Below are 11,084 nucleotides of genomic sequence, written 5' to 3'. Positions count from 1 at the left end.
GGTTTAAACTCTTTTAACCATGAATCTCCATGAAATTATTAGTTGGTTGTTGTTTGCGCTTGAGAAATTTCTTGTAGAAACTGTTTTCTAATGGACGTTGCTGTGAAGTTAAGTAGTTACAAGAATTTACATGTCGGTGTGGTGATTTCCCAAGAATATGGCTTGCATGTATGATTTGATTTGAAAGTTGAAACCAATGCTTGCATGTACACTTAGACGATAGATTAAGGCAAAATATGTTCTGGGTAATTAAGTGTTTAAATGAGTAAAATGATTAAATGAACCTATTAAATTGCTAATTTACGTGCTGCATGTGTCGTTGATTGATTTGAGCTTATGCATTTCATATACTTGTTAAAAGTTGTGCTAATCTGTTGAATCGTTTGATAATTTAAAGTTCTCAAATTTTCTATGACAACCATGGAAACAGTATATTGAAGGTTATTACATCGTGTGTCTACTGTCTAGTATGTGCTCATGAAATTTCATATAAGGATAAGACCTTTTGAGGACAATGTGAATTTACAAGAAAACTCCACAAAACTGTTGACAGGGAAGTTTTTGTGCGTACACAAAACTGTGTCTAGTAAACTGTTGATATTTTTCTTATGGTTTATCTTAATTCATAAAAAAAAAAATACTTTCTCAAAAAAGTAAATAAATAAATAAAACAACATTTATTACGTTGTTTAAGTGGCATCGTCATCAATTATATTGATTGCCCAAGTACATAGCCATTTATTATTTACTGTTCTCAGAAAATAATTTCTTTTTCCTGTTTGGTAAGTACTCAGAAATGAATTAACTGTTACGTCTGGGGGAGTTTTGCTTATAAAAGTTGTAAAGCTCAAACTCAGAGATTATTTTGGTTGGTTTCGTGCGAAGCTTCTATGATTTTGCAATGTAAAAATTTAGACCGCAACGACAGGTATGGTTGTAACTTTTAAATAAGTTTAAAGAGCTATTTTGGGTTTCACTCAAAAACTTCCATGGTTTTGCAATGTGAAAGTGTGACTTCGAAAGTTTAAAAAGTTTCATTGGCCACTGAAGAAAAACTAAGCAAAGCTTGAGCTTGCAAGTGAAGCAAGTGAATCAAATTTACAGAAATCAACAAGAAAAGAAGAAAAGAACTAAGAGTATGAGAGAAGAAACTGAGAGTGAAAGAAAGAAAGAGAATTCTAGAAGAAATGCTTTGCTTAATCAATACAAAGTACAAGATGAATCTATATATACAATGAGATTGGATCTAATAACTGTATAATTACAGTTCCTGAAATCACGGGACTAATCCCACAAATCAGGGAATTAGTTGAGCATAACAACTAATTTTCCCGCCTAAAGATGACTAACTCTAAGGCTCCAGGAGTGACAGCGTGGCATAGGGTCATTAATCCAAACGGTGTCATATGAAGACCCTCTGTTTTGATCTTTGAAATAAACTAGCCGTTGGTGTAGAATTAGGAAGCAGCTTTAGCTTGACAGTGGACTGAGGTTTAGCCTTAGTCTTAACATCCCCCCTCAAACATGAGGCTGAATCAGCCAAGAGTTTGCCACGAAGAAACAAAAATGGAGGCCCAGGTAAAGGCTTAGTGAGAATATCAGCATAATTATCCTTGCCAGAGATGAATTTAACCCCCAAATCACGCCTGACAACCTTCTCTCGGACAAAGTGATAATCAACTTCAATGTGCTTGGTCTTGGAATGAAAAATTGGATTGGAAGCAAAGGCAATGGCAGAGATATTATCACATCAAAGAACTGGAATGTGATGAAGAAACAAATGAAGCTCCTTGAACAAGGTACGAAGCCAGGACAACTCAGCAGCTGTTGAGGCCAAAGCACGATACTCCGCCTTAGTGGAAGAACGAGAGACTGTGGACTGCTTCTTAAAGGACCATGAAATTGGGTTGGAACCATGGAAGACCAACAAACCAGTTGTAGACTTCCTATCAGAAGGGTCCCTAGCCCAGTCTACGTTTGAAAAGGCTGAGAGAGTAAGGGGACCTAGAGATAGATGGGTGCCAAAGTGTAAAGTACTTCTAACATAGCGCAGAACACGCTTGGCAGCCTCCAAATGGGTAGTTGTGTGATGNAAATATATATTTAAAGTACTTTTTTTTTTTTTTGAAAACAAACAATAAATATTTAAAGTACTTATGTATAAAATGTAGTCCATTATTTTATTAAAATAGTTATTATAAAATTTTAAAATACTCGCAAGTGTATAAACGGTATCAAAATATAGTTTGACAAGAACAAGGTCGAACCCACAAGAACTTGAATAAACATAGAAAATTAATTAAACCTTAACCAAATTAATCTTAATCTAGTTTAATAAAAATTGGTTGTTTGCAATTAAATAAACTAAGCAAATAATAAAATTAAGCAAATAATTAAACTAAGCAAAAGATATAAAGTAATAAAAAGATGTAAACAATCAAGGGAAAGGAATTAAGGTTTTGGAATCTGCCTTATAAGTCATATCAGCATATATTTATGATCATTAAATTTTTTCAACTCACTACATGATAATCTAGAAATCAATCTTGCTATCATGGAAAATACCCTCATTAAAATCCTTATTTTAAAAATCAAAAGCATGTTCTTCTTCGTTTCTTAAGTATAAAATCAAATCATCAATTGTATCCATAGCCAAACAAATCACAAGATATATCCAATTCTAAAAATCAAATCATAAGTTGTATCCATTGACAGATAAATCACAAGCGATATCCAATTTTATAATCAAGAATTAATAAATCAAGCATTCAATTAATTAAGAAAAATCCTAAATCATGAGAAAAACATGATTGAACTCATATATAGAATCTCATCTTAGTCAATTGATATGAAGTAAGAACAATTTAAATCATGAAAGAATAACTATTGTGGAAAAAATCAAATCACATAAATATTACTAATAATCCTTAACAAAGTTTCATCCTCAACCCTAATTATAAATTTAGCTACTCATAGTAATTGAAAGAAAACACAAAAATAAAATACTAAACATTAAACTAGAAAAAATAATTAAAACTAATTGTCATGGAAGAGGTAGCCACAGCTCTCTATACATTCAGCCCTTAGCCCTAGCACTAGCCTTAACCCCCTCTAAATTTTGCCCTAAAGAGTTTCTAAATAGGTCAAGGAATCCTATTACAAGTTGATTTCCAATTTGGAGAAAATCCTAAATTTTTAGGCTTCATTTAATCGACGATTTTGGCCCATTTAACTTCAGAATTTGGACTTTTGGTAAACTACAAAATTGTAGCCCTTTAAGTTAACTTTTAGCCCAACTTGAATCATTTGGACATCTGAGCCGAAAGTTATGCCAAAAATACCAACTGATGTGTAGTTGGAATCCTAATCCGAATTGGACTTGAATTTGGCGCAAATTTCTTTTGATTCCTTATTCTAATTGGACTTAAATTTAATTGGGTTGGTCTTCTCTTGAATTCATGCCTGGCTGGATGTAAGTTGACTTGATTCAATTGGCCTAGTCCCACTTTACAAGTAAAACCCTTATTACTTGCAACACAAAAATATTATATAATAAATTACAAAATAACATAAAAGTAAAATTAAATATGTAGATATGTGTGTACTTGTATATATTTTTTGCACAACAATAGTGCGCAAATAACGTGAGCAAATAACGTAGTCTACTATTTTAGTGGAATAGTCCACCAAGTAACAGTATAATTTCTCCTGATTCCGGGTGCTGCACGCTGACGCGCATATATGACAAGGTGGACTTATTATTGACTTCAGCAAAAAAGTGGACTTATTGGTGTAAACGTTGGGCAGTATAAAATTTTAATATTTTATGCACAAGGATAAAGGGTCAACGTTTAATTAATTTTTTGCTTTTTAGGTGGCGAGTATTGAAGGCGCCGAATCTTTAGGCAGATATGTTTGAGTATTATTGTATAAAATAATATGAAAATTATAGTTTAAAAAATATTGTAAAAATATGTATTTAAAGTAATTTTTTTTTTAAAACAAACTATAGATATTTAAAATATTTATAATACATAAAATGTAGTCTACTATTTTAATGAAATAGTAAACAAATAACATGGGTAAATAACGTGGTCCACTATTTTAGTGAAATAATCCACCAAATAACTGTATAAATTCAAGCCATAAGGTTATGGTCGCCTGAAATAAAACCAACAGAGGTGAAATTAGAAGCAAAAGTATTTTGCAAGATGAAAAATCTTAGATTCCTTGTAATTCATAGTGTACATTGCCATGGACGCCTTAAATATCTACCCAATGGATTAAGGGTGCTTGATTGGCATGAATATCCATTTTCTTCTTGGCCATCTAATTTTTGTCCTAAAAGTCTGGTTGTGCTCAACATGTCTCGTAGTCAATTAGAGGAGCCAATTAAGCAGGTATGGTCATTAGTGTTTATAAATTGTTACTAATTTAAATACTAATTTAAAGATTAAACTATATTTTAAATTTAGAATTTTTTTTCTTCTACAGATTTGTGCATTCAAAGCCGCAACATATATGGACTTCAGTTGGTGTGAATTGATTAGGAAAATACCTGACTTATCAATGACCCCAAACATAAAGCGTTTGTATCTTCGATTTTGTTAAAACCTAGTCGAGGTTGATGAGTCCGTGGGGGCATCTTGATAAGCTTGAAGAGTGGGACCTTACGAATTGCGATAAACTTGAAGCTCTTCCTAGCTGTCTCACGATGAAATCTCTTACAACTTTTGAACTAGTCGGCTGCACAAGACTTAAGAAGTTCCCCAATATCTTGCACGAAATGAAAGGTTTAGAAATGTTACATCTGTTGGATGTGGGTATTAGTGAGTTGCCTCCGTCATTTGGGAATTTGACTGGCCTTAAGGTGCTTGATATTGGAGCGCATTTAACACAGGTTATACTTCCAAGTAGCATCTATACTTTGCAACATCTAGAGACACTGGATCTTTCTGGCGATTTCACATTTCCAATGGACGTGGAGATTGATAGACAGCCACTGTGTAATTCTCATGCTAGCTTTTCCAATTATGTTTTCCCAAGATTGAAATTACTAAGGCTTTTTGCGTTAACAAATCGCTCAGAAATAGATTTTAATTTCAATATTTGTTGCCCCATCACATTGGAAGTGTTAGAAATTGGGTTCCGCACAAAATTTGTTACCCTCCCGGAAAGCATAAGCAGATTTGAGAGATTAAGTACGCTTTGTATTGAATATTGCGATGAACTTCGTGAAATTCCAAGGCTTCCACAAAGTATAAGATATGTAGAGGCATTAAATTGCCACTCGCTAGATTCACAATCACTCTTTCATCAGGTATCTTTTTCTCTCTCTCAAAGTTTTTTTTAAAAAAAAAAAACTATTTTTACCTTCACAAAGTTATTAAGAAACAATTTTGTTACCTTCACAAATACTACTTGACATGATTTGCCAAGACGTAATTTGTTGAATTCGCTAATTGAATGCAGTTTCGAGAAATAATAGGTCTTCCACCAAATCTACCACCTTGTTTAGGTGTGACAAGCCACGTGTTAAAGGCTACACACTCATATACAGAAGGCTTCCCTTATCACTGTAGTGAATATCGCATTCTAGTACCAGGAGATGAGAATGAAATTCCAAATTGGTTTAACCATCAACGTGTTGGAAATTTAATATCATTCTCCATTGGTCCCGAATTTCCAACAATTGCTCTGTGTCTTGCTTTTCAAAAAGAGGACTATTCTACTCTTAGCAGTTTTCTTATTCATGTCAACATTTCCATCAATGGTAGTAAAAGGACGTTTGAAATCACACCAACCTCTTCAAACACAAAGAATGGGCATCTATATTTTTCCTGTAGACCTCAGAGCTCATTGCAGAAACTATTTCAGGACTTGAATCTAGGTGATCAAAAATCATGTTGAGCTCTTCTGTGAAACTAATCGTCGTATAAGAAAATTTTACATGGCTCCCAACATTAAAGCCATAGGAGTCCATGTAGAATGCAATTGTCCTCAACCTCAAAACGTAGAAGCTTTGGGACTTTCAATGGACAACTATGAAGCAAGAAGCTGCACATGTTTGTGTGGAGCTCAAACCTGTTGTCGGTGTCTGAAGGAGGTGGGCTCCACGCATTCAGCAGGACAAGCTTCAGTGCATTCGAGCAATTTGGAAAGTCAGATTATTATCTCAAGTGATACAGATGGTGGCGGGTCATCCTCGGTATCCCTGCCATCTAATTCAAGGCTTCCAATAGATGTCGCAAATGGGTCTGAGTTTGCTTTCGAATTTGACTTAACCGTTGGTGATGGGTTTGATTTGGGTTCCTCCTCTATAAATGATGATTCTGACTTCAGTCCATATCCACAGTCCAAGAAAATGAGAACCGCTTGATCAAATTTCGAAGAAACATGGCAAGGTACTGTTATTTTCAATGAAACTGTTTTCCACTTGATCTTTCGTTTTTGTTATTACATTGAAATATTCACCCATCTCTTATTATGAGTGAATACAAACATAGATGGACTCTTTTTCCACAAGAATTTAGTATATTTTGAAGAAAAATGGCCTTTTAGCATCTCCAAGATCTATTTACTAATGGGCAATCAACATTGATCTACTTTGCACAAGAATTAGTAATATGTTTATAGTTTTTGTAAGCTAAGCCAATTATGACCTAACTAGTACCTAATAATAAGTAGGGTTTTGCAAATATATCTTTATTATGGGAGAAATTAACACTTTTAAACCCCCAGCCCAATAACACACAAAAAAAAAGGTAAAAGAAAAGTGTTGTAGAGAATGAGCACAAGGTATTTGGCTTTGCAAATACTTGATTGATTGGACTGGCCTTGATGATCTTTTTTCCCTTTTGCCTGTTTATGGAAGTGATTGTAATTTTTTTAATTTGTTGTTTTATTAACTAGATAAGAACTAAGGGCAGTATGATTGATAAGTATCATCTACTTTTAATGGATAAAAACTAATTATCAATTAGGAGTTACAATGAATAGCCTTGTCCCAGCATATTAAATGCATTCAAATAAAGAGCACTCTAAAATGTTTTGATGAATGGATAGTTATCTCCATAAATAAGATTTTATTGGGACCCAATGGATTTATTATTCCTAATAATGAATGTCTGAGAATAAGTTCTGCATCAACAATGGAAAATTACCTCATTGATTCATCATGAATCCAGGAACTTGGAGGGAATAAAGTAGTTCATAGACTTGTTGCCAAGGCTTAGACTGAAATGGTCAAGCTGTTCAATGGGACATTGGTCTCATCATGACAAAGATGCTCTGAGTCATAGATACACACATTTGAGAAGGCAATATAATGACCTAAAGGTTCTTCAATAGAGTGGGTTATCTTGGTAACCGTTGAGATTATGTGTAGGATTCTTATACCTAGATGAATTGCCAACTATCCACTCTTGTATCTTCAGATATTTTTTTTTTTCTTTTATGCTGCTTATATATAAAAAAATCCAAGTGCATCCTGGTGCTTGGTCTCATAGAAATTAATCTGTTTTGAGTTGTTACAAATTGCTTTTATATATGTTGAAGGGGTTTCTAATGAAGATGCAGAATTTCCTCATGCAATGCAGATTTCAACAGTAAAGACCCCAATTTGATGATTGGTATATTTCTTGTTTCAGCATTGAGAGCTTCCCCAATAATTCAAATAATATTATTGCCTGCCTATATATTCTTATTTATTGTGTTGTTCCTTAACCTACAATATCAGCATTCTTTCAGTTATATCATGTCATTTTCTGTCATTACCATCCTAAGTCTGATGTCTTAGAACTGATAATTATGCTTATTTCTGCTTGATTTATGGAAATCCAGCTTCTGTTGGAGGGTATAACCAAGTGGGTCAAGATATCGGTTGCATGTAATGGTGTTGGTGAGATTTTCTTTTCACATGCTTATAACAGGTTGCAACATTTGGTGAGATTTTCCCCATATTTATTCTGTTTTAGAATTCTTCGGAAGGTGCAAAATTTCATATAACTCTCATAAGTTTCAAATTAAGATATTATGAATAAACATACCATAATAGAACTCTCCCAAATTTCAAATATTTGTTTTTCATATACGGAAATGACAATAGTGATGAAAGGCCAGATTACTGAAGTCACTCATTGGACATTGAGGCTATGAGCTAGGACTGATGCTCTCTCTCTCTTTCAATACTACCTATAGGTAGAAAGGATTTGTACATTAAATTTATGACTTTACCAATATATTATGACCATCTGCATAAGTATAGATGAAAGCCATTGGAAAACTACACTAGCATAAGTTAATTCAAAAACTTTGACCAAGTATTGTTGTCATATGTTTTAATTTCACAATAATGCAATTACTGCATTTAGTTTTCCTGAACGTGTCATATAAAAACAATGAAATCTCCCCATTTCAGGTAATGTTTGAGATTGATGTTGTTAAACAATATGAAACAAAATAATTGTTCCAATTTTTCTCTGGTTCCCTTTAGAATAAATTTTTGCATGTAATGAGAGTTATTTTTGAAGTTATAGGTGAAAAGGATGACCAATTCTTTGCTAGTAGTGATTCTCATGGATTATATTAACCTTGAGTTATAGCAATTGTGCAGAGGGAATAAGATTGGTCCTACATGTGGCTCAAGCTTTGACCTAGATGATTGCACCATGTAGTAGAAAATTTGGCATTCTGGGTGGCAAAGATGTACTAGAAGATCATAATTTAAGCTTGATGACAGATTACAAGGAAATAAAGGATCTCCCCATTCAGAATGGCTTTGCTAGTGATGAAATTTGCCAAACAGTGACAGCTGATGATGATATTTGGGAAACTTATATCCAGGTGACCAGTTTTCTCATTAGTAATGTTGTTGGGATTGGGGATTTTGCTATTTCGTTTCCTCTAGTTTTCATTAAAGATTACCCCACAGTAATGTTGCTAGGATTTTTTTCCCCTTGATGAAATGATGTTAAAACTTTCTTCATGAAGTAAATAAAATGTTAGTGAGTAACATAGGTTGTGCAGCATAATTCATATTTATCCTTGAGCATTGAACAGGATAATTTTGAGTAGCTTTCATTTAAAAATTACATACAGTGATAGGATCTCCGATTTGTGATTTTGGGATTGATTTATGGTAATGCAAGTTGAATAGTAGATCAAGTTATTTGGATATAAAAGTGGAGATCAACATTAATGCTCTTTGGGTGGGAATTGATGATTATAAAGAATATGCAATATCCATCTTGGGAGTTTGAATATCTTATTAGAGAAAAAAACAAAAAAGTATGCAAATTTGTAGGCCCCAGCATGTTCTTAAAAAGTTTAGAGAGACATCAAGGAGTGGTTGAGGAGATGCCATGTATAGTCAAAACATATGTGAATATTGAGGAGTTGGGGAAGCTTGCTAGTTGGTATAACCCTAGAAGGAAAAAAGTTATCAACCTTAATTTTTAATGCACTATCTAAAGAGTGATTTACTTAAGAACTCTCTACTTATAAATTGTAAAAAAAGATAGAAAGCTCTTTGTCATTTGTCCAAATGCTATCTAAGTCTTTGTTTTGTAGGTACTCAAGTGCTTTCGAAACAATTCAGGCTTTGCAATCTCAGGATTAAGGACCAGAGAGGCCTGTTAGAATGTGCACAGCTCCTGATAGTTGCAGTTGGTGATCACTGCTAAAGGGTTTTGGCAAGCTTCTTCCAAGTTGGGGAGAGAAAGAGAGAAAAAGAGGGGGGGTGGGGGGGGGGGGGGGGGAAGGTGATAGCTTTTGTAGCCAAATCACATGAAGAACTGTTTGCTGGTTGCTTCAGCTGCAATACATCAAGTAAAAAAGACTGCTAAGACATTTGGCAACCAAAAATTGTTTTTGACAGCTAAGCCTAAAGGGTGCTCTCACCTAGTTGTCTTGATTGCAAGCCATATATAGGAGGATATCTACGCAAAGAAGAGAAGGCTTCCTTGAAGATTGAAAGTGATAGTGGAAGACACTTCTGACTTGCTGAAGCAGGGGATGCAAGTTTTTTTTTTTCCTGTTCATATCAGTTATTAATTGAGGCTAGTGTTCTTTGTTGTACCAGCCCTTTTTGTAGTATCAATAGGAAAATAAATTTTAAAAAAATTAATTGTATGTCCATTCTAGTTAATGTACACTTTTAGGTGGATTTGGGCTTATGCTTATAAACTTCAACCCAAGAAGATAGGAGCCACCAATTCTCCATTCTAACACATTATTTGACAGCAATTTACTTTTAGAACATCCTACAGTTGTAAATGGTTATCAAAAGATTAATTGTATGTCATTTCATATCAAATTACTCATTTCAAGGTGGATTTTGACTCAAGTTGAAAAGCTTTATCTATTTTCAATGAGGTATAAGCTTATTATGATACCTCATTAAAACTTGATAGAACTTTTGTGGGGACCCAAAAGGCCAAAAAACCTCTTAAATGGGGTGAGGTGAGGGAGAACCAAATCATGGCTGAGTCCCACATTGCCTAGGTAGGGTGAGCTCCTATGCTTTATAAGGAATGTCTTGAACCCTAATGTGTATGAGGCCCAAGTGAGAAGCAACCCAAAGTGTACAATATCATGCCAATTGAGAGTTGGCATGTGACAATTTTTTTTTTTTTAATTTTTTTCCTATGTCATTGGAAAAATCAAATACTTGAATATGAATTGGGTTTTGTTCTCTGAGTCAGTTGTTTACCTATGCCTCCGTTCGGCATAGTGCTTCCATAGCAAAACCTCTTCAGGGTTGTTCTGTTTTCTTTCCTCCTCTGAATTTAGTAAGCATGACTGCAACACAGATTGTTTAGTTTTATGTAATCTTGCAGTGTGATTACAATAGAGAGGAATGGTTGATTGGTTTGGTTAATTGCAATACAAATGGTAGAAAACAAAATGATGCTTTTATTTTCTCACACACATGTTTGAGTGTGTGTACAAACATTTATAAATATTTATATAGATATGTACGTGCATATATCTACCAAAATGTTTTTCTATTTAGTTGCATATACATTATCATCTTCAGGGTTGTTCTATTTTCTTTCCTCCTCCAAATTTACTAGGCTTGACTG

General features: G+C 34.0%; 1 long non-coding RNA gene across 2 annotated transcripts; it reads left to right on the top strand.

Moving 5' to 3' along the window:
- The first annotated feature begins 5,092 nt into the window (after positions 1-5,092).
- LOC112024912 (uncharacterized) lies at positions 5,093-9,721 on the top strand. Of its 2 annotated transcripts, XR_010624365.1 has the most exons (5): positions 5,093-5,320; positions 5,473-6,404; positions 7,558-7,631; positions 7,843-8,844; positions 9,571-9,721. It is a non-coding gene; the product is annotated as an uncharacterized LOC112024912 (long non-coding RNA). The 2 variants fall into 2 exon arrangements; XR_010624364.1 differs by lacking the exon at positions 7,558-7,631.
- Positions 9,722-11,084: the final 1,363 nt, after the last annotated feature.

Source organism: Quercus suber, unplaced genomic scaffold (genome assembly GCF_002906115.3).
Source record: "Quercus suber isolate HL8 unplaced genomic scaffold, Cork oak 2.0 scaffold_19, whole genome shotgun sequence".
Classification (NCBI taxonomy): domain Eukaryota; kingdom Viridiplantae; phylum Streptophyta; class Magnoliopsida; order Fagales; family Fagaceae; genus Quercus; species Quercus suber.
The sequence above is the reverse complement of the archived record's forward strand: the minus strand, read 5'-3'. Positions and strand labels throughout refer to the sequence as shown.